At 40.8% G+C, this 10,261-nt stretch overlaps 1 long non-coding RNA gene across 1 annotated transcript in view; it reads right to left on the bottom strand.

Annotated features, from left to right (window-relative positions):
• The window catches only part of LOC108446489, a 66,124-nt gene that overhangs the window by 5,584 nt on the left and 50,279 nt on the right, over positions 1 to 10,261 (bottom strand). Inside the window, exon 3 of the long non-coding RNA XR_001861699.1 lies at positions 4,178 to 4,260. This is a non-coding gene — a long non-coding RNA (uncharacterized LOC108446489). The remainder of the gene's footprint in view (positions 1 to 4,177; positions 4,261 to 10,261) is intronic.

The following is a 10,261-nucleotide window of genomic DNA, read 5'->3' as shown; positions in this document are numbered from 1 at the left end:
AGAGGAGAGGAGAGGAGAGGAGAGGAGAGGAGAGGAGAGGAGCTGGTTTTGACCCAGGATAAGCATCACTACTTGCCATAGTGGGTGTTTGTCACAGGAGAGAATGTGGTGCTGGGGGATGGGGCGGATGAAGGCAGTTTAGAAGGGAAACAAAACTGGAGGGAAATGAGTTCTTGTAAAATAAAAGTTGAGTGTCTTAAGATATAATAAGTAAAATAGTCCTTCTCCAGATATAGAGAAAAAGCACACCAGCACAGTGGATAGCAGAGAAGCTATGGAAACATGGATTAAACCTTTAAAAGGAGAAAGAAAAAGAGGAATTAAAAAAAGCTCCAAAGATCCTTTCTTTTCCAAAGGTGAGCAAAAGGCAGTGTCAGACACAGCAAAGCATCTTCCCTCTGTGTGCCTTTTATTCCATTCCCAGAATCTGTGTTTCCTGAGTTTCTCATTTTGAGCCACTGGGGGCCGAGGAGGGGGTAGAGGAAGAGGAGGCAGCTGGGTCACTGCTCCAGACTGCTCAACCTGAGCCTGGTCCCATCTGTGGGGCTGCCCCTCCACGCTGACCCCTGTGGAGGCACACAGGGTCCCAGCCACACAGTGAAAAGGTAAATTTAACCAGCTGCTTCTCAGGAGGGCTCCGTCTGGCTGGCAACACATACACCACATGCCTACTGACATGGTCTCCAAAACCAAAACAGCAGAGGAAGGGGTAGGTATAACAGGTATAAAATTCTCACAGGCTTGAGACAGAAGAGCACCATCTTCTGATCCTCTTCTCTAGAAGTGTTTACTCATTCTGAATTCACTGGTGAGTGGATAACATATAGACATGGCTGGTCCCATTTAGTAACCAGGGCTCTGCCCACCCCACAGTAAGGAAGCCAAAGTCTTTCCCTGGTGACTCCTGATCCTGACTAGGCTGGAGTTTGGATGGCAGGAGGTGGTCATAAGTCCCATCACAGTAAGGAAGATATTAAACCTAAGTATCCCAGCCTTAGGTAAATGATCTAACCTCTGTTGTGTTAACCGTAACATATTGGTGCCCTGGCTTAGTAACCAATCTCCAGCAGAAGAGAAGACCTTGTGTTTCTGGAGTCAGCGTGAGAGCAGCCTCTCCAGGGTTACAGGATGCTGTGCTGGCCTCTCGCCGCTCTCCCCTGGGCTGACAAGCTGTGTGGGGTCCCCAGGGAAGCAACTGCTTCCTTGGAGCAGAAGCAGCAGCAAACATCATTGTAGCTGAGAGGTGATTTGGATTGCACTCTGGAGTCAGGAGCTTAAAAACAAAACACTATAGTGAGCAACTCTTGGGTGCCTTTTTTTTTTCCCCTCTGGACCCATGTATGCAGTTTTGAAAAGGCTTTTGAAGTTGGCTCAGTCCTGTTTTAACCAGCATATTTTTAAACAAACCTTTGTACTTTGTATCCATGGTGAAAATGATTAAAATCACCACTAGTTAGTTGTGGCTGTGCATGGGACTGACCACGATTACTGAAACAGAACAAGACCTAAGGCTGCTAGAAGTTGCCCCTCTAACTAAAACTTTAACTACTTATTTAAACAGTTTTTGTTTATTTTGATGATAATGATGTCCTGGTATCAGCAGAAAGAGCACAAGTCTTGTTTCTATTTTTGTAAGACAAATACCTGCTTCAGCTGAGCTACAGGACAGCAAAATAGCTATATTGTAACCTCCTTGATGGCACACACAGTGTCTTCTGTGCCCAGCATTCTTTAAGCACAAAATTTAAAATGGTTTACTTAGTAAATAGGGTGTATTGGAGGCTTTTATTAATTTATATTTGTGGCAAGGTGCAGTTGGAGACTCATTACCTTAGATGTAGGATGGAGTCAAGCAGAGATGAAGACACTGGTTCTTCCTTCCTCCTCCTCCCCCTCCTGAGCTTTGCATGTCTTGAACTGCTGCCTAACTAGGCTTGGGACCTCAGGCCTGTTTTCTTGTCTCAGAAATCAATTCCACCACTGTAAGCATCTTTAGATCACATTGCAAGGGCTATTGTATGAATATGCATTAATTCAATTAGCTTACTTGTCATGTAGCTATTGTGTACAGATAAGCAGTGGGCTTGTACATTTAACCTTTAACACTGTCATGTGTTATGATTTGGATTTTTAATGGCTCAAATGTCTCCTCTTTTAATAAAAGCATTGGTGGCTGTAATGTTTTTAACTTGAGTGTAACCCCAAATAAAATTTTGTTGCAGATTACCTAGTGCACATGAACAGATACAAAGCAATGGAGGCCACTTACATCACCTTAGTCTGGAACACGAGTATAGCTCATGAAATACCATCCAGTCCCCAGCTTCTGGCACTCATGGCTGCACTGAAGCATATTTGCCACTCAGATTTGCCAGGGCAACATTCCCAAGTCTTCTGTCTTTAAGAGCATCTTTTAATCTTTAACTCTTTTGTAGTCTTCTTGAGTGACATATGGCAAATCATTTTACCTTTTCCTTCCCCTTTTTCCTGAACTACCCAGTGAGGATAGCACTCAACCTCTGAGGACTGTAGGAGACTAAATTCGTTAGTGATGTCAAGGTGCTCTGAGATGCGTGGGCAGTAAGTCCAAAGCATATTTAAAATTGAAGAAATGTCTGATTCCATCTCCAGCTGTTTGCTGTGGCTTCTCTGACTCCTAAAAAATTGTTGCCATAGAGACTTTAAAAGCTGCTGCTTTTGGCCCTTGCTTTTATCATCACTGTACTTTTTAATGTCATGGTTCAGAGTTACACCTTTTCTTTAATCAGATTTCCTCTAGCAAAACACAGCTTTTTCTTCAACTTCTCTACTCATGAAGAAAGAGTGCCTTGCATTTGCTTGCATATAAACTTTCTGCAATTTTCTTTGGTTTTATATGACTGTTTAAAGTTGAATAGATGGCTTTTATGAAAATGTTTTTTGTATTTTATCACATATTACGTTTTTGTATTTTACCACAATTCTGAAGTGATGACAAAGGACATTTCAAGTACAACAAAAACCCAGGAGGATTCAAGTTTCACTCACCTTCCTAAAAAATTATGATGTATGCCATTAATGTTTTTTTCCCCACAGTGTTTGCTAGTAAAAAAAAAAAAATCCTCTTAAGAAGATAAAGTAAAAAAATTACATTTATAGTGCATGAGCTTTCCTTTTATTTTTGCAAATGCACTTTCCAACAGAGCTCAATCTATTTGTAATTACTCAACACTACAGAATCTCTCCTTGGGCAGAAGATTAGATAATAAAGTGTCTATGACAAGCACCAATCCTTAAAAGGGCCAGAGAAACAGCACCTAAGATATCAGTAAGAGCAAAAATTCTACTTGAAAGAATACGCTGGTGTTTCTACTTACTAACTTATCAGCTTTGCTTAAATTAACTATGACTGAAGTATGCTCTACCCTTTTCCTCAATTAACTTTTCATTCATTCACAAATTCGTTGGGCCTCACCCTGGAATGAGACCCTTCATTCTTCAAAGAGCCAGGGTGACCTGCTACAGTTTCCAACTAATCAGAGAAACAAAAAAAGGCTGAGATTAAACCCCAAGGAAGCCAGGCGATGTTGGAATTCACTTGCAAGAGTAAACATTGTCACTTACAACAAGCAGATCTGCAGATATTTAACAAACCCCAGGGTGCTCTATACAATGAAGATTTCCGCATTTGATTGCCATCTTCTCTGCCAGAGGAGTTTTCTTAGGTCTTTATCTAATCAAAAAGTTATCTGGTGTGTTAGACAAAAGAAACTTTCAGCACACTTATAAGGGTTTAGACAACGCTCTATGTCCCTGTCCATCGCAGTCAGCTCTGATATTGTTAATCACAAAAATCACATTAAAATCATAATTCAAACAAAATTTGAGACATAATCTATGTGTGCAATAGGTCAATTTATGTGTGACCTTTATTTTTTGGTAAGGAAAAAAGAAACCCACTTAGAATTTATTGTGGTTAATGCTACTATTTCTGCAAAAGCCTTGTAAGAACTTAGCATTAATTATCCTTTTACAGAAAATATTTTTTCAGATGTCTTTTCATTAGCAAGAGTGGGAATTGTGCACTGACTGAATACTCAGAGTTAAATTGACACCAGTGTTACAAATATCCTGAGAAAATAAAAATATGGCTCTGGAGTCAGAAAGCTGGTAAGACTTAAGAAAAAATTTATCTGACCTGCAGGGATGATGGAATCTCCCTCTGCTGTTGATTGTGGTTTTCATTTTACTCAGCAGAACGTTCAGTTTGGTCAGAGCTACCTGGAAGATGACCATCAAAAAGTGTCTGTCAAAGAAAGATCTAAAAGGAGAAAAATTATCAGCAAACATGGGTATGGGCGGTGAATTTTTTTCATAACTACTATGTTCATACAAGAAAGGAGATAAAACAAGGGAGCAAGAAACATGAAATAGAATGTGCTAACCATGCATTACATATGTCAAGAAGAATGAAAACAGGACAAAAGAGGTGATCAGATCAATGGGTTCCATGCCAGAATCATCACAACACACATAAACACATCTTCAGTGATTGTTTTGACTCCCTTTAACAATAAGACATTTCTTCCTATTGCCTTTGCTGTATTCTGGAGAAACAATGGAAAATGAATAAGTCAGTAAACTGAAAGACAGAGATGGAGAAAATGGACAAGCTTCCTTGGACAGAAAAGTCTGTGTGTCCCAAACTCTTCTGGGATGTTTAGATGCAGATTAAGAGAAAAGTCTACAGTGTGAGGAAATGGGATTGCTTGTTGTAAGTGTGCAGTAGCTTTTGTTTTATGTCTGTATCTTTAAAGAACAACAAAAAATATGTATGTAGGTATGAATGCATGTATGAATCTATTTATCTATCTATCTATCTATCTATCTATCTATCTATCTATCTTTCTGCTTACCTGCCCACTTACCTACCTACCTTGCTGTAGCAGTGAATAAGAAGAGCATTGCTTAATGCTTTGTAGGGTGAAGTAGGGTGTTTGTTTTTGTTATTCGTAAGACCAACCAAGGTAGCTAGGCAAAAGAGAACAGCAGTGAGGTTCAAAAGAGTCTCCTTCAAGACAGATGGCTGCTGGAAGTGGATTGGGCCCTCCCAGAAGCTGTTGTCTGCAGTGGGTCACCTAAACTCTCCTGCAAGTCCTTCCACTGGTAGAACTGGGGAGTGCTAAACAGATGGTGGGAAGTATGAAGCAGGCAGAGATGATGGATTCTTTGGTCAGCACAATTATATCTGAAAGTGGATGTCTGCCAACCACCTTCACTGCACTGAGAAAATGAACACTGCAGCAACTCTGTGACTGAGGCAGACGACTTACCTTCCATTTTAGCACAGCTTGGGTAGTCGCAATAAAATTTTAAATGGCAGTTCGACACTGGGGTTTGCTTCTTAAAACGCAACACAAATGGAACCTGTGGTTCCTCCAGAACAACAGCATAGGTCCTGATCTCATGTAAGAGTGTTAACTCTGCTCCTGCTAATCTAATCATCCATAGACTGTAGTGGTAGTGGTAAAAAGCCCCAAGGGAATAAATAAGGACTACTGTGCTGAACGAGAGTTTGTACAGGCTTTGCACTTTTTGCAATATATGTTGACATTTAGGATGAAAATTAACAGGATAGTTGTCTCCATGCAAGCAGCAAACATGTCTCAGACTGCACATTTTCACAACTGACTTGTAAATCGGTTTCAAGAGTGCATTAGCAGAGACATATTAAAACCACTATTGTTTCAGCCCTTTTATTCTTTCTTGTTTAAAATTTTATGAAAGATTTAAAATTGCCTTCCTTTGACTTCAGTTAACCTAGTTACTCCGTATTTCTCCATACAGGTTGTGGAAAGCAGGACTTTATGAGAAATTCAAACTGTGCATGAAGAGTCTGTTAACAAATACATAGTGCCAAATTATTATGTACACAGGACCTCTGCAGTAAAAACAAAGGGAATGTATGGCTGGGAAGAGGAATAGATTTTGCAGGGAATGTGTATTCCCAAAGGAAGTGGTAACTTCCATAAACTCTTGAAAACCCGTTTTCCATACCCGCCACTCTCACCACCTTCTTCATATAAACTGGGGTGTTCAGTAAGACATAGTTTTCTGGCCCACTATGCCATGCTATTATGGCTGAACAAGTTGGGTGAAAAACAGCCATGTGAAATTTTCACAGCGCAGCACACACCAATACAAAGCCTTGCCTTGGTTTCAAATTTCTTCACCAATCCCAAACGCAGACAAGCTTTATTGAAAGGCTTGTTAAGGTTCACAGACCACAGGATGAGTTTGTGGGTGTGCCAAAGAAAAGGTCTGAAAGAGCAAACAGAAACTGGGAGCAGATCTACTTTGGGCTTTGCCATGGGCTGTCTGTGGGTCTTGGTCAGCTTATCCTCCTTCTCCTCTGTGTCTCAAATTGCACTGGATGAGTAATGCTGCTGAACTCCCTGTGTCCCCAGAGCATCAGGAGGATGAATGGCTGGGAAGCCCTTTAGATTAGTGGAGTGTTAAACTAGGACTAGAGCTGGCTGTAGACTTCCCAGTAGAGCTGTAACAGCAAAGCTCCAACAGAGACCCAGCTGGAGAACCCTTTTTCTGGTTTGCAGAAGTCATCATGAGGAAAATACAAAATATTTTCCTGAAGATAATTTCTTTGACTTCTAGTGTGCACCTTTTCATGGATTTTGCCTGGATACCTGTGGCTGCTATTCCACTTCCTCTAAGGCAAAGGAAATAATTGTATAATTGTAAAATGCATTTTATCAATTCGATTCTCCTCCTCATTCCACCAGAGTGGAGGGCGGAAGAGAGGGAGGTTGAGCGAGCAGCTATGCAGCATTTCATCTCCAGTTGGGCTTAAAACCACAACAACGGAGCAGGACATTGGAAGGACAGAGCTTTGGGTTCACCAGCAAGAAGCAGGCAGAGCAGGCAGCTTTGCTCCCATGTTCACAGGCAGACTGGTGTGTGTACGTGCATGGGGGAAGATTCCTATTTGTTGTGCTACAGCTCCTTACAAATTATCATGAAGTCACTAACAGGAATTAGTCTGTTAGGAAAGTTGTGAACCTGGGTTCAGTTTTATTAGGGTCATTTATCATTTTAGCAATTACTTTACCAAGAAGCATGTAAGAAAATATGCTGACAAAGAAACAAAGAAAAACAACAGGGTAAACATGAACAACACAATTAATACTTATAAAAAAAAATCCAAATACTGATGTTTTCATTCAGGTAGAACTATGCTGCTCTGGATCACATATCTATAATTTCATGAAAAAACAGCATGGCATGAAAAGCAAGTCCACTGACTTCAGAGAACACTTCGTTGTAAATATCAGTAAACACACTAATCTGTTTGCTAATCTATGTAGCTGTTTGGAGAAACGCAGCTATTTAAAAATGTGAGATTGTGCTAAAAGTATTCAGGTGTGCTACAAGTAATCATATATAATAAGGTATCTCCCTATGACTCTGTATTTAATCAAGCACCTTGCTTGCACAAGCATTTCGCTGTTTAAATTCCATTATTGCCTTTTAGTGGAGCTATGTGGTTTTTGACCATGTTATTAGAAGTTTTTAACATATCTTGTTGTTTTGTCTATAAGCTTCATTTTTATATTGCAAGTCTGCAAAGCCCTACCCACAAATTCCTGGTATCAGCCAGAGGGAAGAGAGCTTTTTCATGTCTGTAAAAGAATTTTATTGGGTATTAAGAAAACTTGCTGCAGCCACATTCATTGTGGGGTGATGAAATCAGAGGCTTTGTGACAATCCCAGTGAAGTGTCAAGATATTGATTACACTGAGCAATTTTGGCCAAATTTCATTTTGCAGCAGCCACAGCAAATGCTGTCCAATACACTCAAAAAGGGATTTTCTGCTGTGTATGTCTAGACATACAGTCTAGAGGGGTAGAGAAATAATGGATACAATATCTGCAGCCAAGCAGTAGGAAACAGGGAGGTCTCTGTTATCTTTACTTCATATTGGATGAAGTGAGTCTGCTGCAGGTTAAGATTGTTGAATTACAGTGGATATTGTTCTGATATAGAGCTCCATATCATAAAAAAAAAAATTTTAAAAAGAGCCAAAATCAAGACTATCAGCTACACATAGGGCCACAAAAATGATCAGAGGGATGGAACACCTCTCCTGTGAACACAGGCTGAGAGAGTTGGGATTGCTCAGACTGAGGAAGAGAAGGCTCCCAGGAGACCATAGAGCAGCTTTCCAGTATGTAAAGGGGGCTTATAAGACAGATGGGGACAAATTTTTTAAGTAAGGCCAGTTGCAATAGGACAAGGGGTGGTTGTTCTAAACTAAAAGAGAGTAGATTCAGACTAGATATGAGAAAGACATTTTCTACAGCGTGGATGGTGGAAAACTGGCACAGTTTGCCCAGAGAGGTAGTGGATGCCCCATTCCTTGAAATATTCAAGGTCAGGCTGGATGGGGCTCTGAGCAACCTGCTCTAGATGAAACTGTCCCTGCTCATTCCAGAGAGTTGGACTAGATGTCTTTAAAGGTCCTTTCCAACCCAAACTATTGTACAGTTCAGTATTTTCCCAAATTAGGGGTACCTCCAGCTTTTTGATACATGCATATGATTCTCAGCATTTCTGGGGGGAAGAATTCATTCCAAAATGTGTGAGCAGAAGCCAGAAGGTGTGAAAGGACTCGTTTTTGTGGGAACTAGACATGGCCTGGGCCAATGAATTTCTTCTGCTTAAGGTGAGAAAGATCAGAGGCCATGTGACAATCATAGCAAAATGTAAAGCCCATTTATTGAATCTATCCTCATTAGAAGCTTCAGGTACCATTTCAGTGTTACTGGCTCACATACATGTGCACATGAGTGCACCTGCACACACACACTTTCAAACACATCCCCATTTATCCTGCAGAAAAAAAAAAAAACATAAGACACCATTACCTGTAATTTTCAAGTTTGAATACCTGGACAAAAATAATCATTAGGGTTATAATGCATATGCAGGATAGCTTCCAAAGTGGAAGGTTTGCTATGAACAGATCCAGCATTCACTTTATAGCTCCTCCTCAAAACTTCACTGTTTCTCTGTTTTTATCACCACTAAATACCTTGTAAAGATAATGAATCTAATTGTATTATTATTTACAATATCTGTATGATACCACTTAGGAAAAAGTTGCTGTTTATGCCTTCTGTTTTTACATTTCAGGATAGGTGATATGTGCTGATTAAATATGATGACATGTGCAAAACTTGTCAAATTAGGTGAGGTACATCAAGTATATTGTTTTACAGAAGATTTTTTTTAATACACCATACTTCTTTACCATTTTCTGAAAATACAAGTATATTTTCCAAATTCATACATTTTATCTCAACATAAATCTGTCTGGAAGATGAGTCTTGCAGATTTATCCCCTGTGTATCAATAAGGAAACTGAGACACAGGCCTAGGTCTTTGCTGTTGTAATTCTTACTTGCAATCTAAAAAAGTCCTAAGGTTCCCATGGAAAAGACATACATGGAAGAACTTTAAGTAAGTTACATATTTATATTATGCCCTTTACTTGTAAACTTCATACTGATTAATTCACTCACTGACTGACTGTGATTTTTTATGAGCTGTAGAAATTTTCTAGGACTGTGATATAGCTGTGACACTTTGAAGCCGTAAAACCCAATCCTCTGCCTTGTGTCATGGGTTCTCCGGGTGTGATAACCACATGTTAAACACACACTTAACCTCCCAACAGTGCATGTCACAAGGCCACTAACATGTGCATGTGCCCCAACGGAGCTTCGAAGAAGAGGAGGGAGGCAGGATTACAGTACTGCCGCTGCTAATGATTGCTTTCCAAATAGGTCTGTGGTCATTGGCTGGGCAAGGCTGGAAAACTTCTAGTGTAGTTGTTTAGACTACTTGACGGGCTGATATATAGGGACTTCTTTGTACAGTGCTGCGAGTGTCTTCATACTGATGTGGAATAGGACTCAATGCTTTTCTTGGGGAGGGGGGAGCTGGTGCTTTATTTTAGCTGGGAGAAACATTAAAGTCTTTCAATCTGACCGATTGTAACTGGAACTCGCGGTCGGGGGTGGGAATGGGGTGCCGAGGATCTCGGCTCGACCCGCGGAGGGGCGCGGGCGGCAGGTCAGCGCGCGCCTCCTCAGGCTCTTGATTATGTCTCGGGAGCCTCCCGAGGACCCCACAGCGCATCCCCCGGGGCTGGACGCCAAGTTCCTGCAGCGGCAGCCGGGGTCACCTGGGGAACAAGGTGCG

This window comes from Corvus brachyrhynchos, unplaced genomic scaffold (assembly GCF_000691975.1).
Source record: "Corvus brachyrhynchos isolate BGI_N302 unplaced genomic scaffold, ASM69197v1 scaffold32, whole genome shotgun sequence".
NCBI classification, from domain to species: Eukaryota; Metazoa; Chordata; class Aves; order Passeriformes; family Corvidae; genus Corvus; species Corvus brachyrhynchos.
The sequence above is the reverse complement of the archived record's forward strand: the minus strand, read 5'-3'. Positions and strand labels throughout refer to the sequence as shown.